We start from the raw sequence: 16,172 nt of genomic DNA on the forward strand, positions 1-16,172 counted from the left end.
AAAAATACCCTTGCCAACCAAATGCCCTTACCCACCTAAAACCCTAAAAATACCCCTGCCACCCACATTAGTTTACCCACCCTAAGCCCTAAAAATATCCTAGCCACCCAATACTCTCTCCCACCCCTAAACCCCAAAAATGCCCTTATCCTAATCTATCTGTCTATCTATCTATCTATCTATCTATCCACACATACACTTACCTGCGAACTACTTACATTTTCATTATAAAGGCATGCATGGTAAAGGTACACGCGTGGTAAAAATTTACATGGTAAAGGCGATTGCTTATAATGGATGTGTGGGAAAGGTAGTGCATGGTAATGACTGTGTTGTAAAGGCTGCTTTCCGTAATGGAGTGTTCTGGAATAGAGTGAAGTGTTGTGATGCAGATTGGAGTGGAGTGCCGTGGAGTTGAATGTAGCAGAGTGCCGTGAGTAGAGAGGAGTGTCATGGAGTAGAGTGGTGTACAGTGGTGTAGAATGGAGGGGGTTACAGTGGAGCGACTTAGAGAGGAGGGGCAAAGAGTGGACCGACATGGAGTAGAGTGTCATACAGTAGAATGGAGTAGTGTGTTGTAGAATAAAGTGGCATAGAGTGGACTACAGTATCACAGAGTGGATGGCATAGAGTGGAGTCGAGTGTCATAGATTGGAGGGGCGTAGAGTGGAGTATAGTGTCGTAGAGTGAAGTGACAGAGTCGAGTAGAGTGTTGGAGAGTGGCATAGAGAGGTGTAGAGTAGAGTGTCATGGAATGGCATAAAGTCACGTAGAGTGCCATAGAGTGGAATCCAGTGGTATGGAGTAAAGTGGCCTAGAGTTAAGTGACATAAAGTGTCGTAGAGTGGAGTGGCACAGAATGGAGTAGAATGTAGTAAAGTAGAGTGTCGTAGAGTGGTGTGTCGTAGAGTGGAATAGAGGGTCACATTGTGGAGTGACGTGAAGTTTTATGCAAACACCATGACGTTTTTAGAATGGACATTCTTTGGTCTTAAACCACAGCCTAAGGCAAAACCAGATGAATACCCATAGGCATCACTGCCAATTCTGATTTTAGAGATATAATGAGGTTTGAAAAGGCTCCCTTGAGCTACTGAGCTGATGAGCTTGTATTGATGCACTTGCCCCCAGTAAGTGGTACAAAGACCTGAGAAGACTTTGGACAACATTTCGAGCACTCCCAGATTGACTTGTTGCTCTCTACTGATGAAGGAATGAATCCAGAAACATCTGTGTAGAGTTATACAGCACAGGCTGCACTAACAAGGGTGAAAAATTAAAGACTGCTGCTCAAGTAAATGCTATCATGCACTGCATTTACCATGAGGCACTGGGGAAGATTGAGTGCTGGAATGTGAGGCAGTGTGCTCCCACCCTCCTTAAGTTTGAAAAGGTCTCAAGAGATATTCCAAAACAAAAGCACATAATTATGTTATCTTCAGCCACAATGGGGCTTGTGCCTCCACACCCTCTAAGTACAGCTACACGAGAGCCTGCCTCCACTGCCCATAACTTGTAGACATAGTATGTCTCTCAAATCAATGACTTTCAAAGCACTGACCTTCTTAATCACAAAGTAATGCAAGAACTGTTCCAGTCTCTCTCTAAGCCAATGTCTTCCTCTATCTACCATATCTCTCTGTCTGACTATCTGTTGGTGTCCTACCATATCTCCTTCCTTATTTCCTTCCCTGGCCCCTTCAATCTGATCTACCCCACTAATGGCGTCCCTCTCACTGCTTCGTGATCCCTTTCCCTCTTGCATATTGTCTCTTTCTATCTCTTCCTTTCCCTGTCTGTTTTTCTGCCTCTTACACTTTCTCTTTCATTGTCTCTTTATACCCTGCAGCTATCTCTCCCTCTCTTTCTTTTGCTTTCTCTGGCTCCTCCCAGAATGATCATTCAAAGGGTGCTTCCTCTCTTAATAATGAAAGTAAAACTGAAGGGGTGTTATGAATGTCCATTAGCATAACGCTCAATTATGCCCCCTGCAAATATAAATAGAGGCCCTGAGTCTTCCATATCTCACTGATGTTGATTGGCTATGGGTTGAAGTGGAGGCCCTTTGAATGGGTGGGGGCCGCCCTTCGCTGCAGGGGCTCCGGGAGCCTGCGTTACGCCACTGTGTATGTCATCTAAGGCTTTGGAAGAGACTGTATATTTTTTGTTGTTGCTATTTTATATAGCACGTACTGAAGCTATTGGAGCACTTTACATGAGCACCAGTTACATTACACAAAGATACAATCATTTTTGGTAGGCACAGGGAGATTACGTGATTTGCCCAGAATCACAAGAAGCTGAGCCAATACCAAGACTAGAACCTTGTTCCCCAGTTTCAAAGTTGGCAGCTCTGTCACTTACTCACAAAGTGAGTTCAAGCAATATGATATTATGGTTCTACATGGATAAAACTGGTTTTTGCCTGTTCGAACCAAGAGCAGTAGATCCTAAAATTGTAATAAATTCCGCTTATCCTTTGAGGAGTACTAATGATTGATGAGCCCTAGAGGGAGTGAGTAGTGTCCCAGGCATCCAGCATGAGTAAATATTTTGATGTTGCCATCCACTTAGCACAGCCCGACAACCTTTAAAGCATCACAGTGCTTCTTCAGGAGTCACGATGCTTATGACTTTACTGCTCGCTTAGCTTGGCCTGATGCTATTGGCTCCACACTAACCCTTGTACAAAACAACAATCCAAGAATTTTCTAACCGAGCCTCTCCGTTCCTTCCAACACATCTCACACAATGAATTTATGGACCTGGTCAAAGCAAGCAGGCCTGCCGGCAGCCCTTCTGACCCCTGTCCACCACAAACTTTCAAGACAATTCTTTTAACAACCTGTGCTGCCACTCCAGTAAGAAGAATCATCAACGATTCCTTAACTACCGGAATATTTCCAGAAGAACTCAAAAAGTCACACATACGCCCTTCACTGAAGAAAACAAACTTGGGCCCGCTGAACCCTGACAACTACAGACCAATTACAAATGGACCTTTCCTGGGCAAACTGATAGAAAGAGCAGCGTTCGCCCAGATGTCACAATTCATTGAAGAGAATGACATACTTTCAGACATCCAAACAGGATTCCATCCGGGAAGAGGCACTGAATCTGCTCTCCTTGTCATCTAGGATGACCTGAAGAATAGAGTAGACCACAACGGGGTTGCTGCGCTACTCCTCTTGGACCTCTCGGCTGCCTTTGACACGGTTGACCATGACACTCTGAAACAAAGACTCTATGAAGCCGACATAGAGGGAACTGCTCTAGACTGGATTGCGTCCTACCTTCGAAACAAAACTAATGTCATCCATACCCCACCTTTTTCGTCCAAACCTTACTCCACAAAAGCAGGAGTCCCTCAAGGCTCTATCATCTCACCCATGCTTTTCAACATCTACATGAAGTCATTACCGGAACTGATCAATCAATTTCACCTCACGTGCTATAACTATGCAGATGACACGCAAATACTCCTTCAACTGGAATCCCCCAAAGACATTGGAAAATCTCCAATTTTCAGTTGTCTCAGAGCCGTGGATCAGTGGATGACTTGGAGCCATCTCAAATTGAATGCTTCCAAAACGTAAATACTCACGTGTGGCGGTTGGAAACATTATGACCCGCTAGCCGCCTGGCCTGATGAACTGCAATCACCGCCTGCAGTATCGAAGGAAGTAAGAAAACTTTGGAATGACCATGAACTCCAAGCTGTTGATGAATGCCCAAGTAGACAAACTAGCAAGATCAAGCTTTGTCACTATAAAAATGCTGCGACGAATTTTCCCTCATTTGGGATTTCCACACAAAGTCCAAACTACCATCTCCCTTGTTCTGTCCAAACTCGCTTACGCCAATAGCCTCTACCATGGGTCACCTTTAACGACCATGAAAAGACTACCACGGATTCAGAACTCGGCTGCCAGACTACTCTTGCATATCAAACCGCGAGACCACATCTCACCTGCCTTGAAAGCCCTGCATTGGTTACCGGTTGCCAGAAGATCCACGTTTAAGCTACTTTGTATCACCCACAAAGCAATACATGGAATGGGACCGCTCTTCATCAGGAATAAAATCACCAAACACATTCAACAAAGGAACCTCCGCTCTTAAGAGGCATCTCGCCTCTAAATCCCAAGATACAAGAAAAATAAGCATTGAAAATGCAATAGGTCTCGCCTTTGATTTAGTTATAGCCATTTGCTTTGCTAATGGTATTGCATAGCAAAGCAAATGGCTTTAACTTAATGAAAGGCGAGACCCAATGTTAGTGTCAGTCAGTGTCAGTCATGTCAGTCAGTGTCAGTCCGTCAGTGTCAGTCAGTCATGTCAGTCAGTGTCAGTCAGTCAGTGTCAGTCAGTGTCAGTCAGTCAGTGTCAGCGGGCACTGCGCTCCAAATGAAAGTAATAGAAAGAAATAAATAAACGTAGTGCGGTGTCCCTGAAGCAGGCACCGCGCTCCACATTAATGTATGTAATGATGTATTTTGTGTAATGTTTGTTTGGCATCTGCACTGTGTTGTCACTATTCCCAATGCTGTTCGCTTAACAAGTGACTGACGTGAGTTATTTGTAGGTACAGTTTTGCCTAAACAGTATGTAAATAGGTAATGAAATAACTCAATAAAATATTATTTTTGCACTTACACCAGACATTCCTATTGCTTCTTTAATTACTCTGGCTCCTTCTTTTAACTATGGATAGCCACTAGGAAACATGAAAACACAGCACACAAGGTCGTAACCCGAATAAAAGGTGTGGTAGTCTGGAGACCATAACATCTTCATCGTGGAATATTTATTGGACGGGGTGGGGAGTGTATGTGTGCATACCTGAAAGTAGAAACGTAAACCATTCAAAAAGGCACAGGGCTTCTGGGAGCATGGCTTGTGATTCGGGCTCATGCGGGCAATGGTGCGCATTATTTTATGACTCCAACATATGTTACCCTAGCGACGCTCTGCCAAGGTGTGAGCGGTGCCATTGGTGGGGCCCTTTGCACAAGTGGTCTGGTCTATGCAGAAGGTAAGAGCATCTCTAACAGGTTATTGAATCTAGAAGGACGGTAGGGCTGGGTGCAATCATTCACATACAAGTGACTCTGGGGAGTGATCCTGCCCCAGCCACTCCAGCCTGTTAATGCTTCTGATAGCCATAAATGCTAGTCTGACTCTGGGGTCCAGAAGATCCACGAGAAAGCTGCCACTACAACCCACCCACGCTGACCCATTAGCCATGCCTTCCAGGCTTGAGACCCCACTGAAGTCACAGGTGCACCCAGAGCACTCCTCAGCCATGCCTTCCAGGTACGAGACCCCACTGAAGTCGCGGGTGCACCCTGAAAGCCGCCGCATCACCCTTGTCTCGCTGACCCCTCGGCCATGCCTTCCAGGCCTGAGACCCCACTGAAGTCATGGGTGCACCCTGAAATCCGCTGCATCACTCCCCCACACACACACACACACACACTGACCCTTCAGCCATGACTTCCAGGCCAGTCCACTGAAGTCACAGGTGCACCCTGAAAGCTCTCACTTCACCCTTTCCCCACACTGACCCCTCAGCCATGCCTTCCAGGTCCGAGACCCCACTGAAGTCACAGGTGCTCCCTGAAATACTCCTCATCACCCCTCCCTCGCTGACGCCTCAGCCATGCCTTCCAGGCCCAGTCCACTGAAGTCACAGCTGCATCATGAAAGCTGCCACTTCACCCCTCCCCCACAATGACCCCTCGGCCATGCCTTCCAGGTCCGAGACCCCACTGAAGTCACGGGTGCACCCTGAAATCCACCTCATCACCCCTCCCCCACAGTGACCCCTCAGCCATGCCGTCCAGGTCCGAGACCCCACTGAAGTCACGGGTGTGCCCTGAAAGCTGCCACTACACCCCTCCCGCGCTGACCCCTCAGCCATGCCTTCCAGGCCACAGACCCCACTGAAGTCACGGGTGCACCTTCAAAGGTGTCACTTCACCCATCCCCCACACTGACCCCTCAGCCATGCCTTCTAGGCCCGAGACCCCACTGAAGTCACTCGCGCTGTTGAGACTGTGGGGCGTTCCTGGGTGAGACTGCAGCAGTGAAGCTGGCATTCAGGGCACCACAAGAGGAAGTCAGAGCACACCCGGTGACTCAAGCCCGGTGTGTCTGTTCCTTTCTGCACACGCCTACTCCAAACTCTACGTCCACCCACCACCTGTGGAAGCTGTCCCCTCCATGAGCTCACCTTCATCACCAAAACCAGCGTAACGGCCAGAGCTGCCGACTTTAGAGCTGAGGAGCAGGTTCGAGAGTCTCGGCGCCGGCTCAACATCCTGTGATTCTGGGCGAATCACTTAATCTCCCCCGTGCCGACAAAAAATGAGTCCTTGTGTAATGTAACTAGTGTGCATTTAAAGCGCTCCAATACCTTCAGGTCCAGTTTGCATGACCCCCCCCCCCAGATTCAATGCGATGAGGTGCCTGGAAATCTTTCCTCGCCCACAACATGTTTCTAATCTAAATTGATTCCTTCAGTTTAACGTCCCAACAAGACTTAATCTCTAACCTGGGGGTGTTTGCTCCAAAGCCTTGCATTCAAGTGACTCTTTACAGTGGCCACTGCTTTTGGCCAAGCCTTCAGGGTCAGACTCAACACCAACAAGCATTGGCACAGCCAAGGATGAACATTTAACAAAGAAAAGTAACAAGGGAGACGGATCCGAAACAAGAGAGACGCACGCAAGATGTACACCAGAGCTGTGCACGCCGCACCAGAGCTGTGCACGCCGAAGCCCTGAACAACCAAAAATAAGTAACTCCAAATGAAAGTAATAAAAATAAGTAAATAAACGTAGCGCGGTGCCCCTGAAGCGGGAACCGTGCTCCAAATGAAAGTAATAACAAGAGATGAGCCCCCCTCCGCTGCAAGGCAACCTGCGACGCTGGGCCAATCCCAGCGCGGCTCGTGTGACGTAGGAGCCCACAGCAGATGAAGCTCTTGGCGGTGATCTCTTGTCTTTGTGGGGCCATATGTTTGAAACACATAGCCCCATAAAGATAAGAAACCTTTCACGACGCACGGAAGGCAGACGAGCCCATCCAAATGGGACGGCTCAAAAAGCCAAAGGTGAACGTCACGAACAGCTCTTTTCCAATGGCTGGCCACCGTTTAGCATAAACGGTGACGCCAGCCAATGGAAAAGAGGGGCGGGGCTTAAAGCCCTTTACAGAAAATACCCCAAAACATTAAATCTCGCCAGCGAGAACACGCATGTGCGCAGCCCACGCCAGCCGAGACCTAAAAACATGGGTGGCACATCCTTCTCTGTTCAAGCAGCCAAACTAGGGAACTCTTTACCCCCCAACATAAGATCCAGCGACAACCACCTTATCTTCAGAAAACTACTCAAGAATTGGCTGTTCCCCACATAAGCACCATATGCAAACAGAAATTTACAGCATATCCTTCTGTATACAAGCATTTATTTTCACTATAGGTATATACCTATCTTTGTGTATTACTTTGTATAAACATGTAGAATAATTATGTTGTTAAAAAATAATAAGAATAATAAATAAATACATAAATAAATATTTAAACATACATCTTTGGTCTACATGTACTTGCTTCCATTGTGCATCTACGTACCTCCATGTACTTGGATCTGTGTGTCTGTTACCTTTCTCCTGAAAAAGCATATCCAATGCACTTCCCTATTTCTCATCCTGTACATCTATCAAAATCTTTCATCTACATATACTTTCCTCCTTTATGCATCTATATACTTTCAATGTACTAATGGATCTATATATTTATCACTTTCTTCTAATTTGGCATTTCCAATCCTCTACCCTAATTCTCAGCTTATACTTCTCTCAATATATCTTCTAGCCCAACTTTCTGACTCATCTCAAACTTCTTTCTACTACTCTTTCCAATGCACTACCCTATCTCTCACCCTATACATCTATCAATATATCCTCTACATCGACTCTCTCATTTATCCTAAACCCCATACCACTACTTCGACGCCTCGTCAGGGGTTGTAAGCGCTATACAAATGCAATTACAATACAATACAATATAATACTGTATGGGGCGGGCCTTATAGTGAAGACTGTTAGCGGTTTCCACCTTCCTGTTGCTTCCGGGAGGGATAGAACCAGGCACTGTCCTGAATCGCCATTAAGTGAGGTTAGCTATAGCTTCATATACTCTGCTTCTGCTGAAGAAGGAGCTTCACGTGCAGGAATGCATTAGTCGTTATCGACAATGTTTGAAGGCCTATGTCGTTCTCATAAGTATTATCCCACTTCTCTGTGGATCCAGGCATCAGATGGATGGAAATTGGATTTTAAATGGACTATCAAGTCAAAGGGAATTTACTTATAGCATCCCTCCCAAGTGAATTAAGGTAAACAGAGCTGCACTGCCGATACATGGGACGGAAACTAAATAACTGAATGGATTCATCTTCATCATGTCTCCAAGGGATCTGAATGTGCACAGTACAACAAAACGTACAGAACAACTAGGTTCACCAAAAAGATTAAATGAGATAAAACACAAAATCAACTGAGGAGGCGAGAAAGGAGGATAAATATACATAAAGGAAATATTTTAGAGCTAAACCTAGAATGTAAAAAAATGTTGACGTGACCCTAGGTAGCTCTTACAGACTTTTGCCAGAGCTGAACATTTTAAAACTAGCTATTAATGTACACAGTCATGTTAAAGCTTACAAATGATGAAATGGTAGAGAAATATAGAAAATAGATGAGTGTAAGAATACACAAATGAGTCCAATATACCAAATCTAGGGAAAGAGGTCCAAAAACATGATTAAAAAAAAGCCGCAGCAGTAAATTGACCCAGACAAGCACTCAAAAGTGAACATGAGCATGTACACACCAGAGAGATAAAGTTACCTTGGTAGAAATCTGGCGCAGGAGAAACCTGCCACGCTGGGCATCCATTGGAAGCCCTGTTGTGGACAGCAACCGGACATGTTGTATGAGGATGTATAAGGCACCATTGGAATGGATGCATGTGGTGGGATGCTAGACGTGATCTTACCTCAGCTCCACCTTGTAACGCGCATGCGACGTAATCATGACATGAACTTTTTTCTGGATTGTTGTAAATGAGGAGAACAAGTACATAAAGATTTAATTCTGTATAGTGAGATTTTTTACAAAGATGAATGTAGCCATGCTGAAATAGAGCCCAGGAGCAAACATGTAGTCTATGTACGTTGTACAGTAGGGATTGTGCCTGTTAGCTCACTCTCTATTCTAGGCATTGTGTTGCTAGGAGGTTCAGTCCAGCCTGCATGCCCTCATCCTCCACGTTGCCATCGTTTCGCAGCCTTTTCACTCTGACCTCGATTGCGGCATGGTCCCCATTCTCATTCCTCTCTTTCCTTAAGGAGACCATATTCTTACATTGTAACACAGGACAGAAGTTGACCAAAGCTCTCAGAAGTATCTAGGACCTTGCTAGGCACCACTGGCCACCTGAGATATTTGGAAGATGTGCAGGTAAACTCCCTTATTTCTTGACAATGCAGTTATTGTACTTTTCACATTACATACACCCCGAGGTTCACTTCACAAAATGGTTCCAAGATCAATTAATTATCATTCACCCAGTACTGTGCGACCCTTGTCATACAGAATATTATATGCTTTGAAAGGTAGGCTGTTATTTCACCGATGATTCTGTCTGATCATTACTTAGTGTAATAACCAGGAGGGTGGATCACTCTAATCAGACAGCTATGCAGAAATTGCAGTGTAATACAGTACCCTGTCAGATGTATCTGCAAAGAGAATTGCGTCCACAGGAGGGCACCAGCATAGAGCATGGGTCTTTTATCCGAAAGAGAGGATTTCATTTGAAGCTGGATATGCATATATCATTTCTCAATACTGAGCCTGCATGAGTATCAGAGTATTAGCATAGAGGCTGATGGGACCTCCTCACAAATGTATTTTGCAGTTCGTAAAATAGAAGCCCTGTAGTACTCATTCACTTACTCTTACATGTCCTTGTGAATTGGCCTCAAAACAGCTCAAGTGGAAATAAAAAGCGAATATTCTGGGAATATTCACATATCATTAGTACAAATCTGTAATTAGTACAAATGGGAAAGACTGTGCCCTCCTTGCACTTTTATTAAAATAGAGTTGGATGTTTCAGAGGTATTTCACAAAGGCAGGTAAGCATGCATAAAAAAGTATTCCTATAGTACGACTTCCCATACACATGAATGCTTTTGTAAATCTGCCCAATGTGTACAAAATTAAATCCACTCTTACAACAGAATGTAAGTAATTCAGAAATGAATGTAGCACATATACATAATGCTTGTAAAACTAAGCTACATTTAAATTCCTTAATAAATTAAATGAACAAAACTTAGTTTTTCTCTGCAGTGTATCCATAAGACGATCATTAGGATACCATGATATATTTGATCACCTTTAATAATTTACTAGGCATTTTGTAGCTCCCCTCATTTTTACTGGTCTGCACATTCAAAGTACTAGTTGTGTTACTGCATGAGTTGACTGTAATCTCATGACTGATTACTGCCAGCAAAAGGCTGGTGGTAAGGAACATAGAAAACACACAGCTGTTACCTTGTTAGCACAAGTTACTCCATATCTTCTTCTGCTGACCTCCATAATCGAGTGGTAATGTTACATAGGATCTTAATTTCCGCGTTTGGATTTAGCATTATTTTTAAAAGTGAGTATTTATGCCTTTAATGAAAAATCCACAAATGCAGTTGTATGTCTACAAGTTTAAGTATGTTTTTGAAATTACAGAACTGGAAAGTTCTAGAAAGTTCCCTTCTCAATTTAATGAAACCAAATTCCTGATTCTGTGGACATTTCCTTGCAGAATATAAGGTTAATCGGCATTTTGTTCTCCCTATTGGCAACACCCTGGGTATACCAGACATGCTGTATTGAACTTTAAAAAATACATTTTATGTAATTGTAATGAGGAGTTCATTTAAAAAGAAACAAAAATCGAAAAGAGTTTTGACAGTATATGTTTGTTGTGTATATTTATAGTATCACAAAAGGGAGAGAAGCGGGGCATTACGGGGCTCACGCCTGCCCGTAATAACTCAAACAAACACAACATTTGGCGTGGTATCCTCAGAAAAATGTTGTTCGCTAAAGAAGCAAATCAACAGATTTTATGCCAGAGAGCCAATGTGTTCTCTATGTGCTGTTATTTATTTGTTACCTAGAGTCCGGGCAATTCCAAGAATTGGACGAGAATGGCTCACTCACGTAATGTGACATGCTTCATCATTTGCCACCTCCTCCCACCCTGGTAAGGTAGTACTACCAGAGCGGACTCGACCTCAGAAAGGGGTTTTCTGAGGGAGCTCTTAGATATTTCTTTTTTTCAGGACAATACTATTGGTCAGGTTTACAACTTTAAAAAGCCATGGGATAATCCACTAAAGTATCCTTTAAATTGGTGATATCTTTGGTCCATGAAAAGATTACCAATGGGTATATACAGGAGGCGTACTAAGGTGTAATGACCTGTATTCGTCACCGTATAGAAGTTATGCCAGCATGTTTCTGCCTCTAATCAGCTGCTGTTGTGTATATTTATTTCCCTGTCTGTCAAGGAGTATTCAATTCTCTTTTGGCCAGCGATGAACCCTCTCTCATAAGAAGGACATGTCTGCAATCTTTGGAAAGAATGACTTTCAAGTGTAAAAAGATCTGTTGCCACAGGCTGTACTTTTCCACTGAGTCAAGTGGAGATTTAGCAAACTCTTTAAAGTGGCAATGTCACATTCTATGTATTCTGACATTTGTTTGTCAATTTGGTGGTAGTCCAGAGGGAACTCGTTGGGCTCGTATTTAAAGACTGCTGTAGGATATTATGGCTGTAATCACATAATCTTCTCCTCTAAGAGACTGGTGAACAGCAGGTTTGGAGATGTAATGTACAAAAAAGAGCTTCCTCCCTGAGAGAAAGGTCAAAGATTGCTCAATTGTAAAGGTTAGAAGCATTCTTTTGAATTGGTCTTGCTCCTACAGTAAAAATCAGTACTACCTTTGGCTGGGAGCTTATAGGGAACTCTATTCAGTAAGACATTTCTAAGATGATCTTGAGAGTATCCCAGGAGCGGCCGCTAATATTAACAAAAACAAAAGGCAGCCACAGAGCCCACATTATTGGAGCTCAAATATACAATCGATACTGCATGCCCTGTGCAATTAAATATTAAATCTATTAGAAACACTAAGAAGCAACTATGCTTTTACATTAAATGTCAATTTAATCTATCACATAAATGTGAGTTTGGCATTTAAATGCATCAAAAACAGATCAAGATATTCACTCACTCTAAACATGGCTTAAGTTTGTGTTATAGATTGCACAGAAAACAGTGCATTCGATTAGAGGCGAAGGTGGGGGACTTAAATGGTTGGGATATACCATACATACAGCACATTGAAATGGAAGAATTTGGCAGACCAGCGAAAATACTTCACTGTCTTACAACCTCAAGCTGCATCAGACAGACATGTACTTCTCTTGAACTTGTTGGCCCTTTCCACCGCTAGTTCACAACCAGCTTCAAGCACCTTTGGAAAATGCTCCTTTATTGTCCACGTTTGTTATCGTAAATGCATGCTCTGCTGGGTGTAGAAAAAAATATGACCTCACTGCTGATAAATACCATGAGCTAATTTCCAGTATGTAGACCTGGTCAGAGGATAGACAAAGATTGGATTGCACTATCAGATTAAAGGTGTCCCAAGAGCATGATCTCATCTAAACCACAGGCATATTATTTAACAAGGATTTTAACTATGCAGTATACGTGCCCTCTGGGAATTATTCTTCAGAACAGCCCCAGTAAAAATACAAGCAAGTGTCAACAGTGCAGTGTTTTGTTTTTAAACTAAAGTTAAATCAGGTCAAATAAATTGGCTAAGCCATTTACAAAATTGTCTCTATGATGACATTTTTGTTCATCTGTGTTATGATTAGATTATCCTGTTTTAGGTTTAAACCTATAATAACTGTTTAAAAAAAACACCGAAAGGGAAATAGCTCTCACCAGTGTAAACATATGAACACTGAAAAAACACCTACACAACCCCAAACTAAATGCCATTGAAAGAAAGGAAAGGGAGAGTGAATAAGTCATTTTTATTCCTTCCTGAAGGGGCCAATACATGGTAACCTTGTTAAACAAGGTAGCAGCAAGAAAGACTGAGATAATATTATTCTGTTTGAGTTTTGTTGTTTAGGGATGTCACTGAAATATTGTTTCCTCTTCCTTTTGCTTTATTTCAGTTTAGTGGTCTTTGGTCTAAAGATGCAGGGTTTAGGAGCATGTTTTTTTAGGTCTTATTTAAATATTTTATAAACTGGAGCTTATCAGGACATATCAAAATCATATTTGATATTTTGGCTAGGTTTGATTCTTTTACTGATAAGTTAAAATGCTGGTTTGATAAGAACATTTCCCAATATGTACCAACACATTTACCCACAGACAGAGACTAGGTGAAACCCTTTGATACATCAGCTACGTTTTCTAGTGAGTCATTATTGATAGTAGGTGAACTGCCAAACACCCCAGGCTTTAAACATTCACTTCAAGGTTTGGTGACAACTATATGTGAAAAGAGGGCTGTCACCAATCATCTGGGATAGTGGTGAAAACATGACGCCAGACGTTTGGAAAACAGCAGTGTCACTTGGAATGCGGCTGCAAAACGTTCTTACCAAGTTCAACAATGATTGGAGTGATATCATTTGTGTTTGTAGTGAGTCAGTTACCTAAATGAAAAAGTTGTGAGATGACCTGTAGAAATTGATACCTGAGCTGAAGAGCTTCCCTGTGGGAGATCCTTGCAACTTGCTGGATGGTATGCTGAAAGGATTTTTACAATCTTCAGAGTTAATGAAGAATGCTATTAACTATGTAGTCATTTCTGGTGCACTGTTTCATTATGCGCGGGAACTAAAACACAAATATTCATCATTTTGTGCTTTGTGTGGCATCAAAGAAAGAGTCATCTGAACTGTGACATTTAGCCGGTGGTTTTCAGTCCTAGAGGCTGTGAATGCTATATTATCTATGTGGCGACTGTTTACAAAAAAAGTTCACTCTACTGTATTCTTAGATTTTTACAGGAAAGGATGGCTGCTGTAGTGTACATAATAAATAAACTAGAGCCTGAAAACACCCTTGTCTATCAAGTGTTCAGCGTAATTGGTGTAGATCTGAAACATCTCCTTGAGAGTAGGCTGGGTGACACTTTAGTGACTTTGGCACTGCAACATGTCCCATATTAGAATGCTTGCCACTTGGAAAGCAAAGAAATGCTGAGGAGCAATTCAGGAAATTTTATTTTACTATGCATGAGAAATGGCTTGCATTGATGCATAGAAATGTCCCTTCACCAGCCATGGCATTTGAAGTCATTGAAGACTCATTGCAGTACTCTACACAAGTTCTAGATCCCTTCTGTATAGGGGAATTTTCTTCGGACTTTGAAAAGTACTGCTTAATTTTTGACCACTTCAATAACTCTGAGGGCATGTGCACCCAGTTCAATGCATATGTTGCAGAACCTGTCCCAGAGAATCGCAATCTTCGGGTGCACCAGTATTGGCATGGAAAGCTATATTAGTGGCCAGAGTTAGCAAATTGTGTACTGGCTGTTTTGGCATTGCCTGTCTCAAGTGGCAATGTTGAGAGGGCCTTTTCAAAGATAAAAGTTTACATGGGAATTAAAGAGCGAGCGTGCATGACCAATGACTCACTAAAGAGGTATTGTATGTTGCACAAAAATTTATTTGGACCTCATATACACTGTATGGACACTGTCTATATATATAGCACTATCAGTGCAGAAAGCAAGCAGTAATAAAGGCAAAACGTTCCATAAACACAGGAAAAACACTGTTTCTGTTGTTTTTAATAGTTTCAAAATGTGTAACCACTGATAACCACTGTTTTTTTAAGGTATTGAAATCACTGAAAAACCCCACCAGAATTTACCAAAAATAGAAACTGAAAACAGGAAAGCCTAGTTATGATTTATTTCAGATTTGCTACTTGCTCGGTCGCTTTGCTCATTTCTACTCTTTCTAAAGCAAAATGTGGTTTAGCAGTGATCTTGTTACATCCCAATACTCCTCTCACACTGGTATTGTAGTGTTTTGTATTGGTATTTGTATGTTCCTTTCCTATACTTTAGAGGAGTGCTTTAGAGGAGTCCTTTGGAGGAATGCTCAGAGGTATTTCCATCTTCTGTTGCTGATAAGATTGAATTACTGCATATCAACTACCCTAGAAGTGCATCTCAATGCAAACTTTTATCTCCAGGCAGCATTTTCCCAAGAGAGTTTCACTTCAGTTTACTAGATCACTGGTAGGGTGATTAGAATGTCCTCATATCTGGATTCAGGTCTCCCTTTGTTCGTCATATGGTCCTTTGTGCCCAGTAGCAGTAAAACGGTTGTATATCAGAATACTGAGGACAAAAACATCGACCTGTCAATATATTCTAGACACAATTTTGAATGCAACTATTTCGGAAAAGCAACTATATATTGGTAAATATAGATATGCTATTCTTAACTTCACATCCACACACTTCTTCGTCAATATTAAATCCTGGCTATTTTGGTGGAAAACCAAGTACAACTGGCTAGCTGTAGCTGATGCTTTTTTGAAGGTATCATCTGCCATCCTCTGAAAGGCCCACGCTGTTGAAGTCAAAGCTAAAAGTGGACTAGTGTTGTGGCTAGAACCCAATTAGAATGGCTCTGGTTGTCTGTCTTTGTCTTGTGGGACTTCTCAGATGGCTATAATATCACCTTGTATTGACGGAACTGCTTTAAAATGGTTTACCTTCCTTTCTTCCTGAATAATAGGGCCAATCAGCTGGTTAATATCTACTCTAACAATACAAAGATGGGCATTAAGGTTGGGCACGGTATGTCGATTCTTACACACCTTGCTGTTTCCTAACTCAGTTTGTGTTGGGGGAATGACTTTCTATCTGATGGTGGAGCCTCTGCTGGTTCTGATGTTGGAAATAATCTTCCGGCTGCACGTCTACCATAGAGCTTTTTGGTTTCTCAATTAAAATAATGCTTTGGGAGTTTGCAA

The 16,172-nt window shown here is 42.6% G+C and overlaps 1 protein-coding gene across 6 annotated transcripts in view; it reads left to right on the forward strand.

Annotated features, from left to right (window-relative positions):
• Window positions 1-16,172, forward strand: part of BICD1 (BICD cargo adaptor 1) — a 726,242-nt gene that overhangs the window by 190,829 nt on the left and 519,241 nt on the right. The window lies entirely within an intron of this gene.

This window comes from Triturus cristatus, chromosome 4_1 (genome assembly GCF_964204655.1).
Source record: "Triturus cristatus chromosome 4_1, aTriCri1.1, whole genome shotgun sequence".
NCBI lineage: Eukaryota > Metazoa > Chordata > Amphibia > Caudata > Salamandridae > Triturus > Triturus cristatus.